Source organism: Carettochelys insculpta, chromosome 14, assembly GCF_033958435.1.
Source record: "Carettochelys insculpta isolate YL-2023 chromosome 14, ASM3395843v1, whole genome shotgun sequence".
Taxonomy (NCBI): Eukaryota; Metazoa; Chordata; order Testudines; family Carettochelyidae; genus Carettochelys; species Carettochelys insculpta.
In genome coordinates, this window is record NC_134150.1 from 16,571,226 (window position 1) to 16,584,291 (window position 13,066).

Here is a 13,066-nt window from a genome sequence, read left to right on the forward strand (position 1 = left end):
TCTTTGAGCACAATGTTTATGCTAGAGCGGGGTTACAATTACTGTCCCAAGAGTCTTTACAAAATGCATGTTGGTTTTGGCAGCATTCTTGCACAATCATGTTCAGCTATTCCCATACCTGGATCATTAGCTCATCAAGGCTGACTCATGCACTCAGGCAACAGAACACCTGGCTGTACCGTACTGTATGTTCCAGAGGCTGGGCCTTATTCTGAACATGCCCAAATCTTCTCTAATCCCAAATCAAAAGGACGAAGTTCATTGGGACCCTTGTGGACTCACAACTTGCTAGAGCATCACTCCACAGGTATGATTCCAGGTCCTTGGCCTCCTCATTTAAAACCTCAAGCCATTTCCTACCAACATGTCCAGACCCTGCTTGGAGCTGCTGGGCCTCATGGTAGCATGAGCACATTGTGAAGCATGCTCGCCTTTGTCTCTGGTTCCTTCAAACCTGGTTAGCAAAGGCACAAAACCGGGAAAGGACCAATTGGATAGGATAGTAGTCATTTCCTCCCATATTCTTCAGAGAACTGGTGGTTACATCGCCACGTAATATGTGCAGGGGTTCTCTTCTCTAAACCAAGACCCTCACAGTCACTAGTGATGGACGCTTCCACCTTGGGGTGGGGTGCACACCTCAGCCGATTGCAAACTCAGGGTCTCTAATCCAAAAACAAAATCTGCCTGCACATAAATATGAGGAGACTATGGGTAATGTGTCTGGCTTGCCAGGTCATCAGAGGCCATTTAAGGGGCATGTGCCTAGAGGTATTCCCAAATGACACCACAGCAATGTTTTATATGAATGAACAGGGTGGTAATCACTTCTCTCCCTGGTGCCACAAAGCCCTGGCGCTGTGCGAATTTTGCATTGCCAACAACATAACCCTGCAAGCATCATTGTTCCCAGGGGTACACAACAAGCTTGAAAAAAAGAGCAGCAAAAACTGCCCCGTGCCTCTCCAACAGCTACCAGCACCTGCCTCTTCTGTGATAAGACATGCAGCTCCAGAATTGGGATGATCAGCTATCAATGGACTCCCAAATACAAAGATGGCATGCAGATGTCCTACTCATGATTGAGTGACTGCCAAGAGACACAACAAGCAGTGGACCAACTCAGTCACTTGTTCTCCAGCCATGAATGGTCTCTCAAACTGGACATTCTGTTACCCAGCTTGCAAAGGTGAGGTTTTCCCCTAGAACATCTGTTCAACACTAGGGCCAACAGTATGTGCCCAATGTATCGCACCGCCTTAGGCAGCACTCCTTTCATCTCCTCTGGACACCACACACATTTTATGCCCTCTCACCATTCCCTCTAATTCAGAGTCTCTCTCAAAGTCAAGAGATACAGGTTGGCGTGACCCGGTAATAGTGTTGGCATGACTCAGTCACCTGCTGCTGAGCCTCTCCACAGCAATTACTCTAACTTTACTCCTCTGTGAGGCCCTCATGCCAACCTGGACTCCCTCCATCTCAGAGTGTGGATGAGCTGTGGTTGAACCCCACAGAGCAGTGGTGCCCAAGCCCAGTCTGTGAAGCCTTCATGAGGAGTAGGAAACCGTCCACCAGGGCTACGTACTTAGTGAAATGGAAATGTTCTCCTTGTGGTGTCATCACAAGAGCCTCCAGCCCCAGGTGACCTCCATATCTGTAATCTTACACCACCTCTAACAGCTAAAGCAGCAATGGATGGCACTCTCCTCCATAAGGGTTCACTTAGCTGCCATTTCTGTGTTTTACTCAGGAGGCCAAGGTAGATCTGTATTTACTGACCTAATTGTGGCCTGTTTTCTAGAAAAGCTAGAAAGACGGTACCCTCAGGTCAGACAGCCCCTTCCCCCGTGGGACTTGAAACTTGTGCTGACAAAACTTACAGGACTGTCTTTTGAACCTCTGGCCACTTGCCCCTTTTCATACCTGTCGGGAAAGGTGGTTATAACTTCAGCCAGAGCTCTGGGCACACAGTCTCAGAGCTCTGGGCACACACCTCTGAACCCCCACTACTGCTTCTCATAAGGATAAAGTACAGTTATGGTCCTATGTTTTTGGCTGTAAGTGGCCTCCCACTTTCACAGAATCACAGGGCTGGAAGGGACCTCAGGAGGTCATCTAGTCCAGACCCCTGCTTCAAGCAGGATCAACCCCAACTAAGTCATCCCAGCCAGGACCTTTGTCCAGCCAGGACTTAAAAACCTCAAGAGATGGAGAATCCACCACCTTTCTAGGTAAAGCATTCCAATGCTTCACCACCCGCCTGGTGAAGTAGTTTTTCCTAATATCTAACCTACACCTCTCCCTCTTCAACTTTAGACCATTACTCCTTGTCCTGCCATCTGACACCACTGAGAACAGTTTCTCGCCCTCCTCTTTAGAGCTCCCCTTCAGGAAGTTGAAGGCTGCTATTAAATCACCTCTAAGTCTTCTCTTCTGTAAACTAAACAAGCCCAAATCCCTCAGCCTATCCTCATAGGTCTTGTGCTCCAGACCCTTAATCATTTTTGTTGTCCTTCGCTGAACCTGCTCCAGCAAATCCACATCCTTTTTATACTGGGGGGCCCAAAACTGGACACAATATTCCAGATGTGGCCTCACCAGTGCCGAATAAAGAGGAATAACTACTTCTCTAGATCCGCTCGAAATGCTCCTCCTAATGCACCCTAGTATGCCGTTAGCCTTCTTGGCTACAAGGGCACACTGTTTACTCATATCCAGCCTTTCATCCACCATAACCCCTAGGTCCCTTTTCATCATACTGCTGCTGAGCCAGTTGGTCCCCAGCCTGTAACAATGTTTGGGATTCTTCCGCCCCAGGTGCAGGACTCTACATTTCTCCTTACTGAACCGCATCAGATTTCTTTTGGCCCAGTCCTCCAATTTATCCAGGTCCCTCTGGACTTTAATGTTAATCAAACTGCATTTTTGCTCGTCTTCTTCCCTAAGCCCCATGCCAATGACAGAGAATGTATGCCGCATGCTCTGGACATTCAGCATGTCCTTGTGTTTCATACAGAACAAAGAAAGCAGTTTAGGACGTCATAGCTCTTTATTACACTCACAGAGAGGATGAAAGCTCTTCCTATCGCTTCTCAGTGCCTCTTCCATTGGCTCACCTCCTGTATCAGGATGTGTAACCTTAGTGAAGATGCTAACTGCACTCTCTACCAGGGCCCAGCCTTCAGTGGGTGCACTCCTGGAGAGTGTTTCAATTCAGGAGATACACCGAGTAGGGAGATGGTTATCTGTGCATACGTTTATGTCACATTACACCACCACATAACACGCAAGAGATGACACAGCTTTCATCAGGGCCGTCTTTGCTTTGACCATGAGTTGAGTTCTAAGTCCTCCTACGAAGGCACTGCTGGTAAGTCAACTGTTGGAACGCATATGAGCAAATCACTCCAAGAGAAAAAATGGTTAACTAGATTCATAACTGTTGTTCTTCAAGATGTGTTGCAGGTGTTCATTTCAAATCCCATCCGCATGCCTTCTGTCAGATGATTCCAGCAAGAAGGAACTGAGAGGGTGGGGGAAGGAAGGTCAGCACCGTCTTATATGCACTGCCATATCAGTGCCATTCTAGGGAGCTCAACAGCTAATCCTATGAATACTGCTAGTGTAAAAGCTTCCTGGAGATCATGCATGCCCCCTCTGACCCCGCTGGCATGGACATGAGCAACACATCTCAAAGAACAAGAGTTACAAAAGGTAGGTAGCTGTTTTTACCTTCCTAAGTGGAGTACTCTGCGTTTGTCCTTGTTGGATATCACCCTATTTATCTCAGATCATTTCTGCAGTTTGTCCAGATCAGCGTTTCCCAAAGTGTGGTCCATGGCCCAGTACCAGCCCTTGGATAAAAATACTGGTCCTTAGAAAATATCCAAAATATCGTTATGTGCTATTATTATTGTGAATATATAATAAACAGTGAAAATTTATTCATTTTTCATTTTTACATGCATTTATATTTTTGGGCTGCAAAAAAAGGTACTGAAAAAAAAAACCATGGGTCCGAACTATATAAAGTTTGAGAAACCCAGGCCCGGATCATTTTGATCATCATGGATTTTTCTCTGAAAACAGATGCTCAACTTGTAGCAGCAATCAAAAATACTGAAAGAATGCTGGGAACCATTAGGAAAGGTACAAATAACAAAACAGAAATCATCACACTACTGTAGAAATTGATGGTGTGTGTTCATCTTGAATACTGTGTGCGGTTCTTATCGTTCCACCCGAAAAAAGATATTAGAATTGGAAAAACATGTAGCAAAATGAGCAACTTCCATATGAGGAATGTTTAGAAGTTATAATATTCAGTGTGGAAAAGCCACAACTAAAGGGACTAAGTGTGACCATATCTCCCCCTGCCAAATATGGGACACAGGGGATGATGCCATCCTGGCCAAAACAGGACAGATGGTCACCCTACCTGGGAGTCAGGCGGTGGCTGCCCTGTGGGGGCTGCCACCCTCCTGGGGTGGCGATGGGGGACAGCTGCAGCTCTTAGCTGCCCCACGACTTGAGGCACCGGGAACGGGGCTGCTGCCCCATGAGCGCAGCTCCAGCTTCCACCAGCTGCGGGAAGCCGTGTGGGAGCCCCAGCCATCAGGCTCCTTCCAGACGGCAGAAGCTGGGCAACAGCCACGCCACCATGAGGTTGGGGCTCCTGGCTCCCCCTGCTGGGGGAACCCAGGTGACAGCTGTGCAGGCCCAGCTTCTGGGGGAAGCCACCTGCCCTGTAAAAAAGTGGAATAAGGGGCAAATAGCCCCTTTGGCAAAATAAACTGGGATGCCAAGACGGAGCCTGAAATACTGGGCTGTCCCACCCAAATGGGATGGATGGTCACCCTAGATATGACATACCTATAAAGTCATTAATGGTATGAAGAAAATGATTAGGAAATTAGTATTTATGTCCCCCATAATAAAAAAAACTAGGTGTTCACCAATGAAATTCTCAGTCATCAGATTTAAGAAAAAACCTAGGGAAGTATTACTTCCTTTCACAGCGCACAATCTACCAGTGTAGCTCATTGCAATGATAGTAATTTTGTTCTCTTTGCGGATTTAGTTATAGCTTGGAAGGCTTGTATTTTAAAGGTAGCATGTATGGCTTTTAATTAGTGACCTACATAAAAGAAAGCTATGTTGATTTTGCTCAGCTCAGCATTCTAACTGCTCAGGGTTAGAGTCTGGAGTAAGGTGCAGAAGTACACTCTTGGTAGCATGGCCCACTTCAAGCATTGCTTATAGGCAGGGTTGTGGAAAGAGCTAACTGCATTTCAAAATGTAAGTAGTACAGTTTTAAATATCAGTATTTATTGGGCAGTTATTACAGAAGGTCACCTTCCTGAAATGTTAAATCATTTCTGACAGAAGCAACATATGGGGAGCTCAGCAGGCAAAGTCATTAACGTAGTTCTGCTTTGCAGTTTCAAAATATCTTGCAAACAGGTTCCTTTACTGACTTTCTGGCTACAGTTCACTGCCAGTTCTAGGTCAAAGTGGTCATGTGCATGTCTGTCCAGAGAAAAGCAGAAACTCACTTTGCTACTCGGGGATTTCTTAGTATTTCTCTCTGTGAGCTTCTTCTCCAAGCCTCTTCCTTTCTTCCCCTCACTGCTTCAATTACTACTGTGTTTGGAACACTTAAGGATACTTTACAAACATCCACTCTCTATATGCTAGGATAAGGAGAGTGGTGCATAGGGTGCTAGGCAAATTGCACAGGAAGCGTGTCCAGATTGGGATTGAAATCCAAAGTCCTGCCACACACTCTCGGCCTTAAACACAAGGCCATCCTTTCCTCAATTTTCCACATTTATACAATCTCTGTTACTTCCCATTGTTTTCTCCCAGCCACAGAGGATCTTTCCTCAGTCAGTTATACTTCCTTCAGACCCACCTTACTCTCAACTGCCATGGAAACCTTCTCATTTTCCCCCTTCCCTTGTTAATGGGGCATCACAAAGCTCGTTTGCCTCCTCTCTTCTGAGCAGTAGGAAGGAAAGGAACTTGTGATCAGCTCTGTTGGATCAGGTTCACTTTCTCCTCTATCCCAGGCACTTACTTGGCATGGAATTTTACTTCAAAAACACCACAATATTTTGGTGAACTTTTGAACTAGTTAGCCAACTCTTTAAACATGCATTCCACCATAGCTGTTAATTGAATTGGAATGAAGGGCACTATCTAAATGTAAAACACTGAACATTGTCAACGAATCTGCTCTTTCTCAGGGCAACAAATAATAAAGCATATAGGACCTTTCATATAAATGGTTTTCTTTTCTTTCTACTATGTTGCCAATAGAATCTGAAATGTCCATCAAAAAGAGAGAACCCACATTTTCTAACGTTCAAACCTCCAATCTTGATACAAAACCAGAACACATATTCAGTATTTGATTAAACAAACACTTTGATCCAGTGCAACATCAAAGGCAAGTCTCTGGGTTGCTGAATACAAAAATTTTAAACTGCAGGGGAAGGAAGGGGGACAGAGTTCAGTTAGCCCATAGATAGTGATGAGACCATATGAAGGATCTAAAGGTGACAGAAATGGGGATGTGTAGGACATATAGGACATGCACAGAAGACCATAGATAATGTTTACATGGGAGGACATGGAAAAGGGCAGCAGGACCCTCCACGGGGGAATGGGAAGAATGGCTATGAAGCTGAAAGATGAACAGAAATCATAGGCAAAAGCTGCTGCCTCAGCAATTTGTCTTCACCCTTGATTTGGGCCCTCACCCAGAGAGATATGGATGCTTTTTTGGAAGGAGAAACTCTAGAAGCTCATCAGTCCTACAACAACAAAGTGGAAACTGTATCAGGTATTAGAGCATCAAGGTAAGACTGAAGATGGTGAAGGCTGGGAGGAGCAGGCTACGCTATTGTGGAAGTAGCGCATTAATTTCTTTTTCTGGTGGTACCAGTCATTATTTTCATAGTAGTTCCTTGTTCTGCAGATACCTTTTGTCTTCATACCTCAAAACCATACTACTATTCCACACATAAAAGTGGGCAAATAATGATGTTTACATGCTAATTGGAAGACTTACAAATTAACAGCAATGGGGGGCAGCACAGACTATTAAAAACCCTCTTTCTGTTATGGACCGACTGTGTGTTGAACTAGACACCCATGCCGGTAATATTCAGAGTATTCTTACTCCTGATTCAAACACCATTTATGATAATACCTCTGAGAGACAAACTACATCCTTAACATCTGAATTGTGGACACTTCTATGGATATATTTGCACTGCTAGATCAGGTCTTTCTAAACAATTGCTGAGGCCAAAGTGAGAATAGGAAGCCACAACTTAGAATCCCAGCTCCAGGTTCCAAAAACCCACATGTACTTTTTGGTGCTTTAACCCCAAATGGACACACACTCAATTCAGAAAATAGCACACATTTATCGGGCTGATGGGGGCTTAGAACTTAAAAACAGATACAAAGGAACACATTTATAAATAAAACTAGTGATATATCACCAACTTCAAGACAAACTGCAGATGAAAAGATATCTAAAGATGGGGATAGGAAGCCTCATTTGAAGAAGCTATGTACACATGCAGGGGTGTTTTTGTTACAGAAACATGTATGTGTGATGTAGTAGATATGCTGTAGTTACAAAGATTTGAAAAACTGAACAATTCTTTTTAAAAACTGTTTTCAATAGGAGCAAAAAAAAAGCACAGCATGAAAGCTGGTACATGTGCCACCATAAACTTTTAAAAGGAAACTAAGGACTGAATTTTACTCTTGAACAACATGATTTGTAGAAAGGCCTATATCGTGAACAGGTCTCATCTAAGGAATCTCAAAAAGAATCTGACCAAAGTTTAAAATACTTTGTTCCAATCCAGAAAGTGCATTATCCTGGAGTATCAGCACTCTACTGCAATTCCACTTTTTGCTTCTTTAGATAGTAAAGGTAGAGGGAGGAACAACGACTAAAGCTCTATCAGCTAATGAAGGAGAATCTGAAGAGCAAATACCAAGCAGTGACAATTATATTAATCGGAGAGGGAAAGAAGGGAGGGAAGGAGGAGTGGGTAAGTAAATACAGAGATAAAAAAGGAGGTCAGAAGCAAAACATACATAAAACAATATCAAGAACACAGAGATCCCACCCCCTCCAACTCCTACTTAAAAAGTTAGAAAAAATCTCTCATGTGGTCACAGCTTAACTTTGAGGCAAAGGAAGGATTAAAGAGGCAGTAAATCATCCATTTAACACTAATATTTTATTAAATAAATGTGAACACAGCTTTGATGAGATGAGGAACAGAAATTGTGTGCACATTGATTAGTCTAATCCATGCAGTAAAAGGCTAACTTGAAGAAGCACAATATTGATACTGACATTTGGGAGATATTAGCCCAGGATTGCTCAAAATAGAGAGAAATACTACATGATGGTTCCCTACATTTTCAAACTACCCAGAAACCAGCTGAGGAGGACAAGAAGGCCAGGAGGAAGGAGAGACTGGCTGTCAGTCATGGTCAACAGCCATGTGCAGTACCTGGAAACACCTGTCCTCGCTGCAATTGAACTTGTGGTTCAAGGTAGGCCTTATTAGACACCTGAGAATCCACAACTGCTACACAAGATGATCACACTTGGCAATGAGTGATTGCCATCAAAAGGCATAAAACTTTTCAGTACAATACTGCCATGAGCACACAGACTGATCAAAACAAGGAAGCAATAATTTCAGCTATTTTTCCTCTCAGCCAAGTGATTAAACATCAAACTGAAATTAACTGATGTATAACTACAAAATTGCTTTAATATTTAGTTCTGATAATGCTGTCGTATACAATACTATAAGACTACACACTACGTCCCACTCTCAGAGAAGGGAGAAGGAATAAATATAAACCCCAACTAAACTGAGATGATAGGACCCCAGCTAACAATTACAGATTTGTTAGTTCCCTGTTTCCACTCACACCACCTAAACGCATTAGATAATTTCCTTATTTCATCACAAATCCAATTAACCAATGGATTTTCAGTTTGGACATTTAATAATAACAATGGCTGTCCTTCGAGCTCTCCAAGTGAATATTTGGCTTCTTTCAGTTTTCCTATGCAGTATCTTTGCAATATTTCTAACATCAGTGACATTAGACATTTACCAGCACCTCCCTCACCTACAGCTATAAAATTAAATTAAACGGCACCAGATACATTTTACTTCTTTTTGTGTCTAATGCTATTAAATGACAGAAAACATCTTTAGCAATCTGAAGAGGAAGTTACAGGCCAAGTCTTTGAGCCCAGAAGAGTTTGCTAGCAGCTACTGTTGGATCATGAAGTATATAGAAATCACAGTGAGTTTATAAAGAGGAAGAATAAGAAGTCCTGTGGCACCTTATAGATGAACAGATATTTTGAAGCGTACACTTTCATGGGCAAAGACCCGCTTTGTCAGATGCACGAGTAAAGGGGGTCTTTGCCCACAAAAGCTTATGCTCCAAAATATCTATTAGTCTATAAGGTGCCACAGGACTTCTTGTTGTTTTTGAAGATACAGATTAACACGATTACCTCTGTGATACTTATAAAGAAGAATGGCTTCCAAAAGCCACAGCTCCTTCCCCAACTAGTCTAAGTACACTGTTATATTCTAAAAGAGAAAACAGGAGTCATGAACCAGTAGAGACCATAGATGCAAAAACATCAATTAGCGCGTAACCTTCTTAAAAATTGCCTTCCCACAGCCCCACCTTTGGGAAGCTAGCACACAGTGCCAACAGTGAAGGTAGCACAATGAAAAAATAGTATTAGAAAATTACCCTTCCAACTCTGATGCCAGGACACAGAGACAGTAATTTGTAAAATCTGAAAAGAACTCTGTGGAGATGATCTCCATGTTACAAGGAATATGATTTTTTAATTAATTTTGAACAGCTGGCCACAGAGACCTGGAGTTAGCTGAATATGCCTGAAAACCACATATAAATACTACTAAATGTTACCAACAATATAGAAGGGCTCCTCTGGAATTCACTCCAACCTAAGTAACAGCTAAGCACCATGTTCACATCTGAAGTATTAACCTGACCTTTCCGATGACTAGAGGGTTTTGGGAGTAGCACAGCAGGTTGTTTTGGCTCTAAAAAACACGTTGATCACAGGCAATTAGCTTCTTTCTATCACAGGGGTTGAAAGTGCCATGTAATATTCAGCGTCTAAAGGCTTACGTATGGGCACATACCTGGGCTATCTAGTAACCTATGGTTTAAGCTTATGCAGTTTTGTCAATGCCCTAAATGTTACCAAGCGCACCAAGCTCCTAAAAACAAAACCTCTTAAATTGGATATGACCCTTTCTATACGTCTATACTTACAGGGGGGTTGAAGCACTGCGATCGATTTTCCAGGGATCGATTTTGCCCCATATGGGAAGACTTGGCAAAATCAATCTCTCTGGGCTCGGCCATCAACTCTGGTACCACATGGAGAAAGGGACATTAGTGTGAGCTCAAAGATTCCAGCTCTACACCAGGGAACAAAGTCGATCCTGATACATTGATTCTAGCTATGCTACCGGCATGGCCAGAATTGCATATCTGGAAATGACTTTGATCCCTAGCATAAACCAGTCTTATCTTCACAAACTGTAGAAGACACCACAACGCAGACCAGGCAAGAACTCAGCAACATTCTCCTTTAAAGTTCTTCAGGCTCAGCCACAGTCAAGCACATAATAGGCCATAACAGGTGGAAAGGCTTAGGTGATTGAAAGACACTCAACAAACAAAAACATGAAAACACACTAACAGGATAAGAACCACAAAACCAAAACCAAGCACCAAGTGTGTGGGCAAAAATTAGGAGAGGATTTGCTGTCTGTGCTATTGCCGCCAGCTGACAGCAGAAGAAACCAAGGCACCTGCTCCCCATGTAACCTCCCGGGGCTTCTGTATGAAAGAGGCTCATCAACCAAAAGCCCTAGCAGCAAATGGGTGTAGGCTTGTGGCCAGACTTGTGTGCCTCAAAGAGTGAGGCTTGTAAAAGGATAGAGAAGTTACTCACCTGTGTAGTAACAATGGTTCTTCGAGTGGTCCCCATGGGTGCTCCACAGCAGGTGTCGGGCTTGCCCCGGCACCGCAGATCGGAAAATTTTCAGCAGTCTCCGTTGGGTTGCGCATGCGCAGATGCGCGCCGGTCCTTTGCGCACCTTTGGTCACATGCACGATCCGGTCCCCGCCAGTTCCTTAGCCAACCGCCATGGATGCTTCTGAAAAACTCGAAAAACAGAGCTCCGAAGCGGGGAGGAACGGGTGCGTAGTGGAGCACCCACGGGGACACATCCCGAAGAACCATCATTACTACACAGCTGAGTAACTTCTCTTTCTTCTTCGAGTGGTCCCCGTGGGTGCTCCACAGTAGGTGACTACCCAGCAGTGACCCCCATTAAGGAGGTGGGTGTCCACTTATGTGCAGCTTGCCCTTGATAGGACTGCTGTCGACAAGCGTGTATCCTCATCGAACACCCAGTGCATGGCGTAATGCTTGGCAAAGGTGTCGTAAGATGACCAAGTTGCTGCTCTGCAGATGTCTTTTGATGCGATTCCTTTAAAGAAGGCCGTCGATGCTGCCATCGCTCTGGTGGAGTGAGGCCTGTGCGGAACTAGCAGAGGGGTCTTACTCAGATCACAACACAGTCTTATGCAGGATACGACGTGATTTGAAATTCTTTGTGAGGATAGGCCTTCCCCTTTCGACCTGGGTGCGAGAGACACCAGGAGTCTGTCCGTCTTCCGGAAGGGCTTAGTTCTGTCTATGTAAAAGGCCAACACCCTCCTTACATCTAGCAGGTGCAGCTGCGCCTCTTTGCTGGAGTTGTGAGGCTTAGGATAAAATGAGGGTAATACTACTGGTTCGTTAATGTGGAACTCTGAGGAAACCTTTGGAACGAAGGCCGGGTGTAATCGTAAGATCACCGCTTCTTTTGAGAATACTGTGCAGGGTGGCGTTGCCATTATTGCTGCGAGTTTGCTCACCCTGTGGGCCGACGTAATAGCGAGAAGGAAGGTTGTTTTCAGGGTAAGTAATCGGAGGGGTACCGTGGCCAATGGTTCAAAGGGTGGTCCCGACAGCGTGTGGAGGACCAAATCCAAACTCCATGACGGCGATAGCGGTTTCCGAGGGGGGTATAGGTTTGCCAGACCCTTTAGGAACCGTGTGACCATAGGATGGGCGAATATGGCTGGCCCATCCTCTTTGCGTTGAAACGCTGATATAGCTGCAAGATGGACCTTTAGTGAGGATAGGGAAAGTCCGTCTTGTTTTAGCTCCAGCAGGTATTCTAGAATTGCAGGTATAGGGACGCCCTGAGGAGACAATTGCTTGGAAGAGCACCAGGAGATGAACCGTTTCCACTTCTGCGTGTAAGTCTTTCTGGTGGAAGTCCTTCGACTGGACTCCAAGACTTGTTTCACTCCCTCCGAACATGTGCTCTCTAAGGCGCTGAGCCATGGATTAGCCATGCCTGTAGGCGGAGTCTTTGAGGATGTGGGTGCACTATGGACCCCTGAGCCTGCGTGAGAAGGTCCGGCTCTACTGGTAGGGGGAGTGGCGGGTGGCATGACATGCGCAGAAGCAGAGGGAACCATTGTTGTCGGTCCCAGGTGGGGACTATAAGTATTATGCGTGCTCTCTCTTCTGCCTTTCTCTAGAACCTTGTGAATGAGTGTCGTGGGAGGGAACGCATAGAGTAGAGGGCCCTTCCATGGCACCGTGAAGGCATTCCCCAAGGATCTCTGTCCTATGCCCGCTCTGGAGCAGTACTGAGGGCACTGTTTATTGTTGTGAGTGGCAAACAGATCGATTTGGGGAACCCCCCATTTGTGAAATACTTGTCGGAGCAGATCGGGACAGATCTGCCACTCGTGCATGAGTGCAAAGCACCTGCTTAGCTGGTCCGCCTTCATGTTGTGGACGCCGGGTAAGTATGAGGCTTTCAGCGTTATATTGCTGATAATGCACCAGTTCCACAAGCGGACTGCCTCCGCGCATAGCGCA